This window comes from Chiloscyllium punctatum, chromosome 13, assembly GCF_047496795.1.
Source record: "Chiloscyllium punctatum isolate Juve2018m chromosome 13, sChiPun1.3, whole genome shotgun sequence".
NCBI classification, from domain to species: Eukaryota; Metazoa; Chordata; class Chondrichthyes; order Orectolobiformes; family Hemiscylliidae; genus Chiloscyllium; species Chiloscyllium punctatum.
The window spans coordinates 8276058-8292123 of NC_092751.1; positions in this window are offsets into that span (position 1 = coordinate 8276058).

Here is a 16066-nt window from a genome sequence, read left to right on the forward strand (position 1 = left end):
AGCAGGAATGCTGGCTCGAGGCACAGCTGAGGACAGCCGAGAGTGCATACTGTGATAGCCCCTCAGTGCCTAATCTGCAGAGGATCAAAACGCTTCAGTCTACAGTGAATTCCACGCTCACACAGACATCCAGGAAGGAACTTACTTTTGAAAAACAAAGGCTGTTTGAACATGGTGATAAGCCAGGTAAGTATTTAGCCTAACTTGCCAGGAAAATGAGCGCCCCCTCAAGCCATTACCTCAATTAGGGAATGTACTGGGATCCTTCCCTCCGATTCCAAAAAGATCAATGCAGCCTGTCCGAGATTTTTCACCAAATTGTTTCAGCCTGAACATTTTGAGGATAGATGGATTAAGATGGAGTCATTTTTCAAGAACCCGTGTCTTCCAGGAGTAACCCCTGAATAAGTGTTGTTCCTTAATGTACCATTGTCAGCGCAGGAGGGTGTGAAGCAGCTTCAGAATGTAAAGGTACACGTTCCTGACGGATTTCTGAGTAAATTTTATAAATAATTTATAAACCTATTGTCAGGGCTGATGTTTAACATTTTCTGTCACTCATACAGTCATGAACCCCTCCCTCCATCCTTTAGAGAGGCTCATATCTCTCTGATGCTTAAGAATGGAAGACCCTGGAGGATTGTGCTTCTTACACGCCAATCTCACTTTTAAATTTCGGTTTCAAAATCCCGTCTGTGACGTGTACATTAAGGTGGAAACTTTGCTGCCTTCCGTTACCAAAGAGGAACAAGCATGCTTTATAAAGGGCCACAGATCTTCCTACAATGTTAAGAGTTTACTCAATATGATCCAAGAGTGTCAACAACAATCTGTCCAGGGATTAATGATCTCTTTAGATGAGAGAAGGCATTTGTTTGGGTTGAATGGCCGGAACTCTTCTGTACATTAGAATGGTTTGGTCTATGCAAGGTTTTTATCAAGTGGGTGAGGGTCCTTTACCGTGATCCTCTGCCTGCGGTTCTCACTAATGGTGTGGCCAACCAGTAATATTAATATTTCTCCAGGCAACCGACAAGGTTAACACCTTTCACCATTGTTGTTTACGTTGTGGATTGAGCCACTGGCGGAGGCCATCCGTAGGGATGCCAACATATCTGCCCCAGAAGTAGGATAGAAGTCACGTAAGATTACATTGTATGTTTGTTGTCAAATTCCGCAATTTCGGTAGTTCATGTGATGCAATTCATTGATTCGCTTGTTGCCTTTCCGGGCGATAAGATTGGAGGCCATGCCTATGGGAGGTCTTAGGGAAATACCTGATACTGTGGGCAAATCCTGGTTTCCTTTTAAATGGTCACTGGGGTGGTTTCTCTATTTCAGTATATTCATTGCATCTGTCTTTGATAATTTATTTAACGTGAACTGTATCCACTTGTTTGACAAAATTAAACAAGACCTTCAAAGATGGGAGGCATTTCCAATATCCTGGCTAGGTCGGATAACTGTTGGGGTAAATGTAGGGGAATGGGTCTGAGTGGGTTGCGCTTCGCCGAATCAGTGTGGACTTGTTGGGCCGAAGGGCCTGTTTGCAAACTTTAAGTAATCTAAGATGATTTTTAGAAAAAAATGGCTGGTTTAGCTCTTTTATTTGGCACCATAAGTGATCTTTATCAAGCGAACAAAATTGCAACTGCCCCACAGATTTTGGGGAGTTGATCTCCCCGATTAAAAGCAATCGGTTTTTTTTCATCCTATGTGAGTGCCTGGGCCACTGTGGTCTCGGCATCAATATGGCTCGACATTGAGCCCTCTCAGACAAAGTGAACCCTTATTAGTCTGTTGTTCTTAGATAAAATGACAACGTTTATGGAGTATTGTCATAAACTAATGATGATCAATACTGCTAAAACTTTAAGGACAATGCGTCAGATCGAGGGCAATACAGACAAAAACATGTTTCTTACCCCTATAATTGGTATACCGGGTTGTCAACCGGGGATAATGGATTCCAGGTTTAAACTCTGGGCAGTGATTGAGTGATTTAGAATTAGTAGAATCCCTACAGTGTGGAAACAGTTCATTGGGCCCAGCAAGTCCACTTCGACCCTCTGAAGAGTAACCCACTCACACCCATTCCCCTACCATCTTATATTTACCCTGATTAATGCCCCAAATTACAGATCCTGGAACATTATGAGTGATTTAGCAATGGCCAATTCATCTAACCTGCACATCTTTGTAACTGTTGGAGGAAACCTACGCAGACACAGTTGAGAATATACGAACTCCACACAGCCAGTCACCCAAGGCTGGAACCAAACCCGAGACCCTGGTGTTGTGAGTCTGCCGTGCAAACCACTGAGCCACCACGTGTTACTTGAGGGAGAAACAATGATATCATTTGGTCAAATAACTCGTTAAGTATGGACTACCTAGTAGAGACTTCTTCTGTTTTTATTTCCAGATTAGAGATTTGATTTTTTAAAAAAATTAACGGAGACTGATAGATCCGATACCGAGAAGTGGGTTCTTTTTGCTAAGAATACACTCTCTCTCAGTCCCCTTTATCGTTAGTTGGATAATATCCCCTCAGACAAGACTATGCAGCTTCGTGACGTTTGTGCGAGAGAGTTGAGGGTTTAGATCTCTTCAGAGACCTTTGAGGATATTTGTGAAAATGCTCAAAGGATTTTGATCTGCAACAGTACACATTGCATGCAGTTGTAAATTCTTCATAGGGTCAATCTGACACCAGTGTTTCTCTCAAAATTCAAAGTGGGATTATCTTCAGCATGTCCTAAATGCAGAATGACAACAGCACTCTTGCTCATTGCATAATGTCCTGCTGCAGGCTTCATATATATTGGAGCACTGTGTTCGGTGTGGTAGAGTGGGCCTTGGGGACCGAATTGGAGATGGACCCGGTTTCTCTTTTCCTGGGCCTGCCCAGAGTATCTTACGCATGGGAAAAAAATCCTTGCTTTCTGTGCTAGGAAACTTATTCTGTTGTGTTGGATGTCTGAAAACTCCTCGGGGCTGTTGGTCTTTGTAAGCTCCTCGTGGAAAATATCCCTTTGGACTTTCTCACCAGTATGGTGCACCAAAAAACAGAGATTAGAATAAGGCATAGAGTCAGAGAGATGTAAAGCATGGAAACCTTTGGTCAGACCCATCCATGCCGACCACATATCCCAAACCAATCTGGTCCCACCTGCCAGCACCCGGCCCAAAAGGCTCCAAACCCTTCGTATTCATATACCCATCCAAATGCTTCTTAAATGTTGCACTTGTATCAGCCTCCCCCACCTCACCTGGCAGATCATTCCATACACGTGCTACCCTCTGTTTGAAATAATTGCCCCGTAGGTCTCTTTTATATCTTTCCCCTCTCACCCTAAACCTATGGCCTCTCGTTCCGGACTCCCCGACCGCAGGGAAAAGACTTTACCAATTTACCCTATCCATGCCCATCATAATTTTGTAAACGTCTATAAGGTCACCCCTCAGCCTCCGAAGCTCCAGGGAAAACAGCCCCAGCCTGTTCAGCCTCTCCCTATAGCTCAAATCCTCTAACCTTGGCAACATCCTTATACATCTTTTCTGAACCCTTTCAAGTTTCACAACATATTTCCGATAGGAAGGAGACCAGAATTGCACGCAATATTACAACAGTGGCCTATCCAATGTCCTGTACAGTCGTAACATGATCTTCCAACTCCTGGACTCAGTACTCTGACCAATAAAGGAAAGCATATCAAACGCCTTCTTCACTATCCTATCTACCTGCGACTCCACTTTCAAGGAGCTATGAACCTGCACTCCAAGGTCTTTGTTCAGCAACACTCCCTGCGACTTGACCATTAAGTATATAAGTCCTGCCAAGATTTGCTTTCCCAAAATGCAGCACATCGCATTTATCTGAATTAAACTCCATCTGCCACTTCTCAGCCCATTGGCAATTTGGTCAAGATCCTGTTGTAATCTGAGGTGACCTTCTTCGCTGTCCACTACACCTGCAATTTTGGTGTCATCTGCAAACTTACTAACTGTACCTCTTATGCTCGCATCCAAACCATTTATGTCAATGACAAAAAGTAGTGAATCCAGCACCGATTCTTGTGGCACTCCACTGGTCACAGGCCTCCAGTCTGAAAAAACAACCCTCCACCACCACTCTCTATCTTCTACCTTTGAGCCAGTTATGTATCCAAATGGCTAGCTCTTCCTGTATTCCATGAGATCTAACCTTGCTAATCAGTCTCCTATGGGGAACCTTATGAAAACCCTTACTGAAGTCCATGTAGATCACATCTACCCTTTTCCCCTCATCAATCCTCTTTGTTACTTCCTCAAAAAACTCAAGCAAGTTTGTGCGACATGATTTCTCACGCACAAAGCCATGTTGACTATCCCTAATCAGTCCTTGCCTTTCTAAATACATGCACATCCTGTCCCTCACGATTCCTTCCAACAACTTGCCCACCACCAACGTCAGGCTCACTAGTCTATAGTCCCCTGGCGTGTCCTTACCACCCTTCTTAAACTGTGGCACCACGTTATCCAACCTCCAGTCTTCCGGCACCTCACCTGTGACTTTCCATATTACAAATATCTCAGCAAGAGGCCCAGCAATTACTTCTCTAGCTTCCCATAGAGTTCTAGGGTATACCTGATCAGGTCCTGGGGACCCGTTTCAAGACATCCTTGGGTATTTATCCACCTTTACCCATTTTAATACATCCAGCACTCCCTCCTCTGTAATATGGACATTTTGCAAGGTGTCACCATCTATTTCCCTACATTTTATGTCTTCCACAATAAATACTGATGCAAAATACTCGTTTAGTATCTCCCCCATACTTCCTGTGCGAGGGAAAATATTCTGTTATGTTGGATGTCTGAAAAGCCCCCGGGTCTGTTGGGTCCTTGTAAGCTTATCATGGAGAATATCCTTTTGGACTTTCTCACGAGTATGGTGCACCGAAAAGCAGAGATTTATATAAGATATGGCAACCCTTTTTGGATTACCGCGGTTCAGGCTTATCTGCCAATCTAAAAAGGGCTTTTACATAGCCATGACGATATTGTCTAATGAATCTAGTATGAAGAATTATGAACATATGAATGTGTAATGCTCTCGAAGAACGAGAACTATCATTTTGTTATGCTGAGCCATATTATTTATTTATTGTTTATTGTTTATTTTTGTTTCTCTTCTGTCCATTTAGAGACTTTAACTTGTTTTGTATGTACATGCAATTGGGTGTAATATTGTTCAGTTATTTGAGTTGTTTTGTTATTGGTTTAATATAATAATAAAAACCTCATTTTCAATAAAAATGTTTGTTAAAAAATTAAAATGCCAGAATTGTTAGAATAGAGTCCCAAAGGACTCTCATTAGAGAGCGTACTCATGGTGGTTTACCCTGAGGGTCACCACACCCCAGTGACAGGGTGAGGTTGAGAGAGCATCCCCTTCATGTCAGTGTGGGGAATTGAACCTGCCCTGGTGGCCTCCCTCTGCATCACAAACCAACCATCCAGCCAACTGAGTGGGAGACTGTGTAACCGTTACACACAGAATCAGTCACAGACAAAGAGCAAGAGAAACATTCATGACAAGGAAAAAGGTATGTTTGAGATAATCGTCATGGTAACGGCTGAGGATAAAAACGTTCTCTGCTAGAAATTGTATTTTACATTGAGACAAGTGTTGGGAAGCTGTCTTTGGCTGAATACAATAAGGTGAGACAAGTGAAATAACCAGAATGACTAATTGTGGTTTGATATCGATAACCATAAAATAAGTGCATGTTTTTGATTGGTCTGTGGAAAGCATACTGACTGTTGCATGAATTTATAAATCAGATGAAATATATTGTCAGTAGAATCCGTCCCCATGGGAAATGCCTTCTGAACACATTTGAGGTGAATCCCGGGGTATGAAGTGTCTGAGAATCGTCTGCTCGGTAACAGGAACCTGGGGGTTGAATGACTAAAATTTCCTGTAACATGGAGCTGAGAAAGCCATCGGATCGCCGCAAACGTATTGACTCTTGGAGCACATTTGAAGGACTGAATGGCCTCATGATGGATTTTAATTGTGTGTGATTTGAAAAACGTACATCTCTACTCCATCCTTTTATGTGTTACACACTGGGGCACAGCCGTTTTCCTGAAACTGGGAATAAGTTGGAACATTATCTGGAACATTCCATAATTGGCATTCTCCAGAATATTTTATAACCGTGTGTGTGGGGGGGGGGGGGGGGGTGGGGGGTGGGGGGGGCATGAGAAAGGCAAGAGAGAAGGAGAGAGAAGGTGCTGCATGCAGTAGTGAGAGTGGTGGACCATGAGCCTTGTTCGGGGGTCGGTGCTATAACAGACATACAGTGAGTGTGAGGGAGCAGAGAGAATACGGTGACCCTTACCCTGACAGAGTGGGGAAGGTTATTGATGCTTGTCCTGTTTTGCTGGACATTTCTTCAAACCGCACACTGCACTGACCTGGGTGAGGAGTTCAGACCATGCTCGGTGGGTCTGGTGGTGTGATCCCTCTGGGAAGGAAATGCTCCCCCTCTGTACTAGCCCATCCACCAGGACCTCCGTGCCCCTGTTGACAAACCGTGGTGTAATTTCCCCTTAGCTGCTATGCTCGGGGTAAACTGTGCAGGGCAGTTCTGAACTGAGAAAGCACAACCATGTACCCATTGGCTTTTTAAAGATGGCACAAGTGCCAGGGATCACAGAATTTCCGGGGCATCCCGGCGATGGTGAGTACCTCCAGTCATGATGGGTTGGAGAATCGGGCTGGCATTGTATGAGAGGGACATTATGGAGTGGGGTGGGTAGTTAATGTGGTGAGTTTGGTAAGATAGCACCAGGAAACTAGCTCAGCCTTGTGCAGACAACCCCTCTGTCATACTTAATTAAAATGTCACTGTGACAGTTTTTTGTTAGATTCAGCCCAGTGAGGCGAAGACTCTGCTGTCCTAACTCCTAGTTACAAAGCTGCAGAACAAATGCTCATCCAAAACTCTCCATCGCCTGAACTCATAGCAATATCCCTTTCACTCATAATTATTCGAAATACCGACCCGTGTTGCATGATACTATCGAAATGTCTTCATTCTGAAACCTGTGAACATATCCTTCCATGACATTTTATCTCAGTCTCTCCACCCGCGCCCCCTCCCCCCCTCATCCTATCTGCACCCCAAAACACACTCATTTACAGTCATATTGCACGAGACTGCCAGTATGACTAGTCATTTGGCCTAGCTGGTCCATGACAACCAAAATGTATATCCAGACTCACCCTATTTCCCTGCCCTTGTTCTGTATCCCTCTAATCCTTTCCTATCTGTATATTTGTCCAATTGCCTTTTCAATGTTGTTATTGTACCCACCTCAATCACTTCCACTGACAGTTCAGTCCATATGCGTACCACACTCTATGTAAAAAAGTTGACCCTCAGTTTCCTTTTTATACTTTTTATCCTTTCCAAACATTAATGGGTGTCCTCTAGTCATCGATTCACCAAACTTGAGAAAAAAGTTTGAAGTATTCACCACATGCACACCTCTCATGATTTTATAAGGGCTACACTTCTATAAGAAACCACTCGGTTTCCTAAGCTGTGAAGAAATAAGTTCTAACCTGGCCAACCTCTGCCTATAACTTAGAGACTTGAGCTCAGGAAACATCTTTGGAAATTTGTTCTGCATACTTTCTAGTTCAATAATATCCTTTCTAGAGCAAGATGAACAAAACTGAACACAATACTCCAACTGCAGCCTTACCAACATCCTGTACAATTGCAGCATAACGTCCCAACTTCTATACTCAATGCCCTGATGAAGGCCAGTGTGTCAACAGCCTTCTTCACTGTCCTGTGTATCTGTGACTCAAATTTCAGACAACTGTGCACCTGATCTCCAACGTCCTTTTGTTCCACTACACGTCTTAAGGCACTATCATTCATCATTAAACTCCTACTTGAATTTGACTTTCCAAAATGCAAAACGTCACACTTATCTAAATTAAACTCCATTTGCTATTTCTCAGCCCACTTCCCCAGCTGATCAAGGTACTGCTGCAATTTCTGATAACGTTCCTCACTGTAAATGATGTCTCCTAATTTCGAGTCATGTGCAAACTTACTAACGTTGCGTTGTGCACTCTGGTCCAAATCATTGATATAGATAACAAACAGCAATGGGCCCAGGACCGACCACTAAGGCACTCCACTAGTTACAGGCCTCCAGTCTGACAAGCATACCTCCACCATAGCCATTTGTTTCAGAACATTAAGCCAATTGTGTTGCCAATTTGCCAGTTTACATTGGAGTCCATGCGATCTAACGTTCTAGAGCAGCCTACCATGTGGAACCTTATCAAAGGCCTTACTGAAATCCATATAGACTACGTCCACCATCTTTCCTCGTCAACCTTCCAAGTCACTTCCTCAAAAATCTTGATCAAAATTTGTCAGGCATGACCTGCCACGCACAAAGCTATGCTGACTGCTCCAAGTCAAACTCTATCTTCCCAAATGCATCTATATCTTATATCTCCGAACCTTCTCAAGTGGTTTCCGAAACAGATGTGAAGCTTACTGGTCTATATTTCCCAGGCTTTTCTTTGCAGCCCTTCTGAATAAGGGCACTACATTTGCTACTGCCCAGTCTTCCGAGACCTTGCCCCTGAACTACCTTCTCTCGCCTTGTGCAGTGCTCTTAGATATATCTTGTCAGGACAAAGAGATTTATCTGACTTTGTGCATTCTAATATTTCCAACAGCACCTCTACTGTGGTATTGACTGTACCAAGATATCACAACTAATCTCCCAAAGGTCACATGTCTTCATGTCTTTCTTCATGTCTTTCTTCATGATAAACACAGAGGGGAAATTGAGGACCTCACCCATCTCTTGAGGTTTTATACATGCATGCCAATTTTGGATTGTAAGGCGTCCTATCTCTCTCTAGTTGTTCTTTTTTTTTACTATTCTGAATTTGGATTCATCTTAATCTACTCAGCCAAGGCTATCTCATACCCCATTTTAGCCCTGCTGATTTCCTTCTTCAGTAAACTCCTGTAACCCCTGTGTACCTCCAGAGATTCCCTTGGAACCAGCTGCCTGTACTTGAGTGACGCCTCCTTTCTTTCTGGTCAGAGCCTCGATATGTCTTGTCATCCAGGGTTCTCTCTTCCAACCTCACTTTCCCTTCACCCTCACAGGAACATGCAGACCTTGAACTCGAGCTATCTCACTTTGAAGCCCTCCCACTTGCCTTGGATCCTTTTATCTGGAAACACACTACTCCAATCAAGCCCTGCAATCCCCTGTCGAATTTCAACAAAATTCGCCTTGCCCCAATTTAAAACTTGAATCTGTGGGCCATTTTTTTCCCTACCATACCTATTTTAACATTAATACATCTCTGGTCACTTTTCCCAAAATGCTCCCCCACTTTACCTCCGTCACCTACTTTCCCAACAGTAGGTCGAGTTTGTCCCTTCCCGAGTAGGACCCTGTACATGCTGCTTGCGGAAGCTTTCCTGAACACACTTAATAAATTACGTTCCATCTAAGTTCTTAACCCTCTAGAAGTCCCCATCTATGTTAGGATAATTAAAATCACCGATTATGACAACCCTATTACTCCTGCAAGTCTCACCAATCTTCCTGCATATTTGTTCTTCTAATTCCCATTGATTATTTGAAGGCTTATAGTACAACCACTATAACGTCACCAACCCCTCTTATTGTTTGCATCATTTACAAAATCTCATTGGATATTATCTCAGTTATTTCATCTTTAAATATTAGAGTGATACGCGCCTTAATCAGAACTATTGGCATTTAAATTGTTTCCATTGACATCTCTTCCTCGCAGTGACTTTCACATTGGCAGCATCCCTTGTCAAGGCACAGTGGAGATATGGAGCTGGAAATGGATGGGAGCTGCACATCCTGTCAGTTCCAACATTGGTTGCAAGTTTCCACACACTGAGCTGCGATCTAACACATTGTTACCGAACAATGAAACAATCTGGGTTTATATATGAATGAACCATTGTGGACTGCACAGCCCCCCACGCTGGACATTTAGCCCAGGATTATAGATCCAGCATTGGTGTGGGCTGCACAGAGTTTCACTCTGCACATTGCTGGGTTGCATTCAGCAGTACACTAGCCGGATCTACACAGTGGTCCATCCTGAACATGTAATGGTTATGTGAGTTAGATTGCGAATGTGAGAGATCTAAACATCCGGCTATGTCTTTATTTTAGTTTTAATTCTTGTGATTGGACTCTTCAAATCCTGACTCATCCAGTTAGACCCGACCCTCTTGATGAGTCATGGTAACTGTTGTTAGAGTATCTGTGTCGGCAACATGACCAACAAATGGAGCAGAGGCTGCAGAGAGGACAGTCTCCGTAAAATGGAATGAGGGAATCACCATCAGATCAGCCGTGGTCTTAGTGAATGGTGGGGCAGGATTGAATGGACCACTGATGCAACTTATCTTATATTTCTGTTTGTTCCAAGCAAACTCCCCTTCTCTCCCAGTGTCCCATACTGGTGGGGATTGAGTCACCTCCTCCTGTTCCTGCATAACAGGATCCTGGGGCCTCACTAGCCTCCAGAGTTCCCTGTGCCCCAGTTTTGAGCAGTTGAATAACTGGCTCCTGTTCCTGTGCCCCAGTCTCGAACAGTTGAGTGACTGTCTCCGGTCCCTGTGCCCCAGTTTCAAGCAGTTGAATGACTGCTTCCTGATCCGAAGTTTGTGAAAGTAGATGTCCTCCTCCTGCTCCAGAGTAACAGGCTCCAATAGCTCTGTGCTCACCTGCTGCTCCTGTGGAATGGAGGTGAGGGACTGAATGGCCTCTTCACATTCTTTACAGCTTTTTCTTGATTAAAGGCCTTTTCCCGTTTCTGTAAAACACCATCAAATTCTGAATGATGTATTTTTGTATTTGACTCTCAGTAATGGAGCAAACAAGCCGACTGGCAGAATTCAGGTGCTGAATAGCCTCCTCCTGTTCCCGTGTTATAGACTGAAGAGTCAATAGACTCTCAGAGAAACACAGTACGGAAAAAGATCATTCTGTCTGGTCATCCATACCGCCAAATATCATAAATTAATCTCGTCTCCCTTGCCAACACTTGGCCCATCTCCCTCTAAACCCTTCCCATGCATGTATCCATCCAAATGCCTTTTAAATTGTGTAACTGTACCTGCCTCCACCACCTCTTTTGTCTGTTCAATCCACACACACAGCGGTCTCTGTGTGAAAATGTTGTCCCTCATCTCCCTTTTTAAATCTTTCTCCTCTCACCTAAAACTTTTGTCTTCTAATTTTGGACTCGTCTATCCTGGGAAGACATTGACTGTTTACTTTATCTATGCCCCTCATGATTTTATAAACCCCTTTAAGGATCCCCCACCCCCAGCCTCAACACTTGAAAATAGCCCCAGCCTATTAAAGCTCTCCCTGTAACTCTAACCCTCCAACACCTGCAACATTCTTTTAAATCTCTTCTGCACCCTTTCAAGTTTGACAACATCTTTCCAACAGTAGAGAGACCAGAATTAAAGGCAATATTACAAAAGTGGCCAGCCAATATCCTGTACAGATTTAACACATCATGCAAATGCTTCGACTCAAAGCACGCACCAATAAAGGGAAGATCACCAAATGCCTTCTTCACTACACTGTCTACCTGTGACAGCACTTTCAAGGAACGGAGAACCTGTACCACGAGGCTAGCTTTGCTGCCTCACAGGGCAGTGACCTGGGTTTAGTTCCATCCTTGAATGACTCGCTGTGTGGAGTTTGTACATTCTCCCCGTGTCTGTGTGAGTTTCCTCCGGGTGCTATGTTTTACTCCAACTGTATAAGGATATACAGTTATGGGTAGATTGGCCATGCTAAATTGCGCACCATACCCAGGGATGTGTAGGGGAGGTGGATTAGCCATGGGAAATGCAGGCTCAGAGGGATAGGGCAGGTGTTTGTCCAGTGGGATACTGTTTAGATGTTTGGTGTGGCCTCGATGAGCCAAAAAGCCTGTTTCCTCACTGTAGGGATTCGATAATTTCAATGGAGTTCTCCTTCACTTGCAGCTTTCGACAGGGCACTACCTGTAAGTCTTACCTTGATTTGTCTTGCCAAAATGCAACACCTCATATGTAACTAAAATATACTCTATCTGCCACTCCTCGGCTCACCTAAAAAGGTCCCATTATAGTCTGAGAGATCATTCTTCACTGTCGACAACACCACCACATTTGGAATTATCTACAAACTTACAGACCATACTTCATAAACTCAAATGTAAATGATTTGTATCAGTGACAAAAGGCAGTGGACCCACTATTGATCTTTGCGGCATGCCACTGGTCACAGGTCTCCAAGTTTAATGAACAAATGTCCACTGTCACGGCCACTCTCCAATATTCAAGAAAATTTCGGATCTAAATGGCGAGTTCTCCCTGGATCCCAGCCAGTCTAACCTTGCTCACCAGTCTACCATGTAGAACATTTTGGTTTTCTTACTGAATTCCATAAAGACAACATCCACTGTCCTGCCTTCATCAATCATCTTCATCACTTCCTCAAAAGATTACACCCAGTCAGTGAGACGTGATATCCAATGTACAAAGCCCTCTTCAGTCCTTGTCTTTTCAAATGCATTTACATCCTTTCCAACAAAATCCCCTCCAACAATTTAGTCTCCATTGACGTCAGGCTCAGCGATCTATGGTTACCTGTTTTTTTTTCCTTACTTTCTTAAGTAATGACACTATGTTAGCAGCCCTCCAGTCTTTTGACACCTCACCTGTGGAAATCAATGATACAAATATATCAGCAAAATGCTGACCAATTTCTTTCCTAGCTTCTCACAAACATTTGGGATACAACTGATCAGGTCCCAAGGATTTGTTCACCTTTATGTGTTTTAAAATGTCAAACCCCTCCTTGTAATATAGACACCTTTCAATGTTTCACTGTATATTTATTCATTCTCTCGCTCTTGTAACCTCCTCCTCATTAAATACTGAGGAGAAGGTTTTGTTTCGTAACCCTCCAATCTCGGGTGGTTCCACACATAGGTAGTCTTACTGATCTTTAAGGGGCCCAGTTCTCCCTCGAGTTAATCTTTTACCATTAAAGGATTTGTAGAATTTCTTCACTGCTTCGTTAACCCTATTTCTAAAGCCATCTCATGTCCATATTTTTCTGGCCCGATTTCCCCGTTGACTATGCACTTATTGCCCTTATACACCTCTCGGGATTCACTTGATCTCAGCTCTGTTTACCTGACATATGCCTCCTTCCTTACCTTGACCAGAGCATCAATATATCTAACCATCCAGCACTCCCTGCACCCACCAGCCTTGCCCATCTCACTAATGGGAACACGTTGGCTCTGGACTCTCTGAAACCAAGTTTTGATGGCCTTGCATTTACCAACCATCCCTTTACCTGTGAATAGGGTGTTCCAATCAGCCTTTCACAGGGCTCGCCTAACATTTTCAAAATTGGCCTTGTTCAAGGTTAGAACTTTAATGTTGACATCAGGTCTTTCCTATTCCACAACTAATTTAAAACCAATATTTATGTGAAACAGACTTGAAAGTTAAATCAACACTTCCTGCCCCTCTATAACGGGCTCGAAAGTCTGACTGGGCTCCTTCTGTCCCTCTGTAATAGACTCAAGCGGCTTAATGGCCTCCTCCAGTTCTTCTAAACACACTCGAGAGGCTGCATGGCCTCCTCCTGTCCCTGTGTAACAGATCCGAGACACAGCAACCCGTGGATTACGAGCAGCCGTTAAACTGTATCTGATGGAGGTCCATCCTATCTCAGTTACAGAAACACAAACAACACAATGTACTGCAGGTGCCCTCTCAGTTACACTTTATGCAGCTGCAGCAACACATCTCTTTGTTCTGAATGATTCTGTTGACAAAATGTGCCAATATTCCAGCTTTCCACCTTTTCAAGTAGTAACAGGCTAATATGGGCTGATTGGTCTTCTCTTCTCCATCTGTAAGAGGCCCATTGGGAGAGAATGTCTTCGGCCTGTTCCTGAGCAGCAGTCTCAATGCTCTATCCCAAGGTTATGAAAGGATTTGATAACAGGACATTAAAACCAGGAGTGGCCGCACACTGGTCAATAAGCACCGTACTTTGTGTTCATGTATCTAGAAACTTGCCCACCAAACCCCCCCCCCCCCCCCCTTTTATGGAGCCGATCTGTTATTTTATAACTGCCTCCTTTCATAAACAGAATGGGACATACATAGACACCTGCAGTGTCCTGTTAATACTCTCATATACAAGGAAAAAAAGATTTAAAATATTGAAAGATTTATGGTCCATCCCTCAGCAACGCTCATCCATTGCATCCAGTATAAGAAAAGTGATTTATTGAACTGGTTAACTGAGCCTATTTGTTCAGTGACTGCGATTAATGCCAATCTCCATGGATTCTAATTATCCCAGTGGAGGGTTTCCATCTTTTAATGATAAATGGGCTCCGTTCAATGTGTTATCCCATAATATGAGCGGGAGCATCACCAACAGCACTGACAGGGATCAGCAGATCCAGAGAGAGGGGGAGGAGAGATCAGAATCTGAGAACATTAGACTGGAATGTTCCACCAATGGATCAGAATCTGAGAACATTAGACTGGAATGTTCCACCAATGGATCAGAATCTGAGAACATTAGACTGGAATGTTCCACCAATGGATCAGAATCTGAGAACATTAGACTGGAATATTCCAACAATAGACCTGAGCTTATCCGTTTATGTTTGGCATCTTTCTGAATGTGATTGGTTGTCATTATCATTGCGGATCGATATCGCTCTTCTCATTATTCAATACTTTTATTATCCCTTCCTGACTATCGTTGGTGTTCCTGGTGAGTATCACTATCCAGATTTTGTTTTATATAAACCAGTTATGAGTGTATTATTGTTATTTCATATCGTCTACACTCCCTGCCACTGTTATTGTTCCTGTTGAATCTCACAATCCAGATATTCACTCTACAGACCACTGCTAACTGCATCAATGAAGGTGTTCAATTACTGTCTCGCTCTCTGATCTGGCAGTGTTACTCACGGATCTCTATGTTGAACTATTCAGTTTCAGGGGAGAACCACAATGCATCGTAACATTGCCTTTACTGTTAAGAGCATAGAGGTCACTTTCTCATCTTCTGGTTACAAACTCCACTTCCTTCCACTGTTTCCATCCCATTCCTGGCCAATATCTGCAGCTGAAACAGTCAGGTCACAACTGTGGGAGATCCCTTTGACTATGAGCTAATTCTTGACACCATACCCTGAACATTTCTAACTTGAAATACTCACCACTCCAGAATATATCTCACTGGTTTATTCCATCTGTTGTTTGAACCTTGAGCTATGAAATACAATCTTAATGAAGCCAATAATCTGCTGCTGACACTCCCGGCTTCAAACCTGCTGAAGCAAATCTGATTCGACCTCACACCAAACTCCCATCCATCTGTTATTCATGTGCACACAGATGGATATTGCTATTGTGTCTGGCAATGCCTTTATTTTAACATTCTCAAACACTTTAGCTCATCTGTTCATGAAACTTCTCTCGTTCTCTCTATTGATTAACAAAAAGCCTGCCAGTTGTTCGTATTTAAAATAATTTCCTCCATGTGCTTTCCTTCTCAAACAATGAGTTTTGCATTCAGCCACGCCAATCACGCACGCACACACACACACACACTCAGTCTCTGATGAACACACACACACGCGCGCAGAGAGAGCAAACCTTCCCACTGTAAGCAGTAAATCTGTTGCGAGTATAGTTAGCATTTGATAGTAAAGTTTGCAATACTCTCATGCTGTGCAGATAGTGCAGTTTACTGAGCAACACACTAGCATGCTCTGCACAGCTCTCCATGCTGGGCTGTCATCTTGTCCCAGTTTATGTTGTTTGTGGTGTTCTGTGAAGCAGATTGAGAACTTGTTGTAACAAACCATTCCAGCTGATCTGACAATGTCTTTATTCAATTCTCATTCTTGTAATTTTAC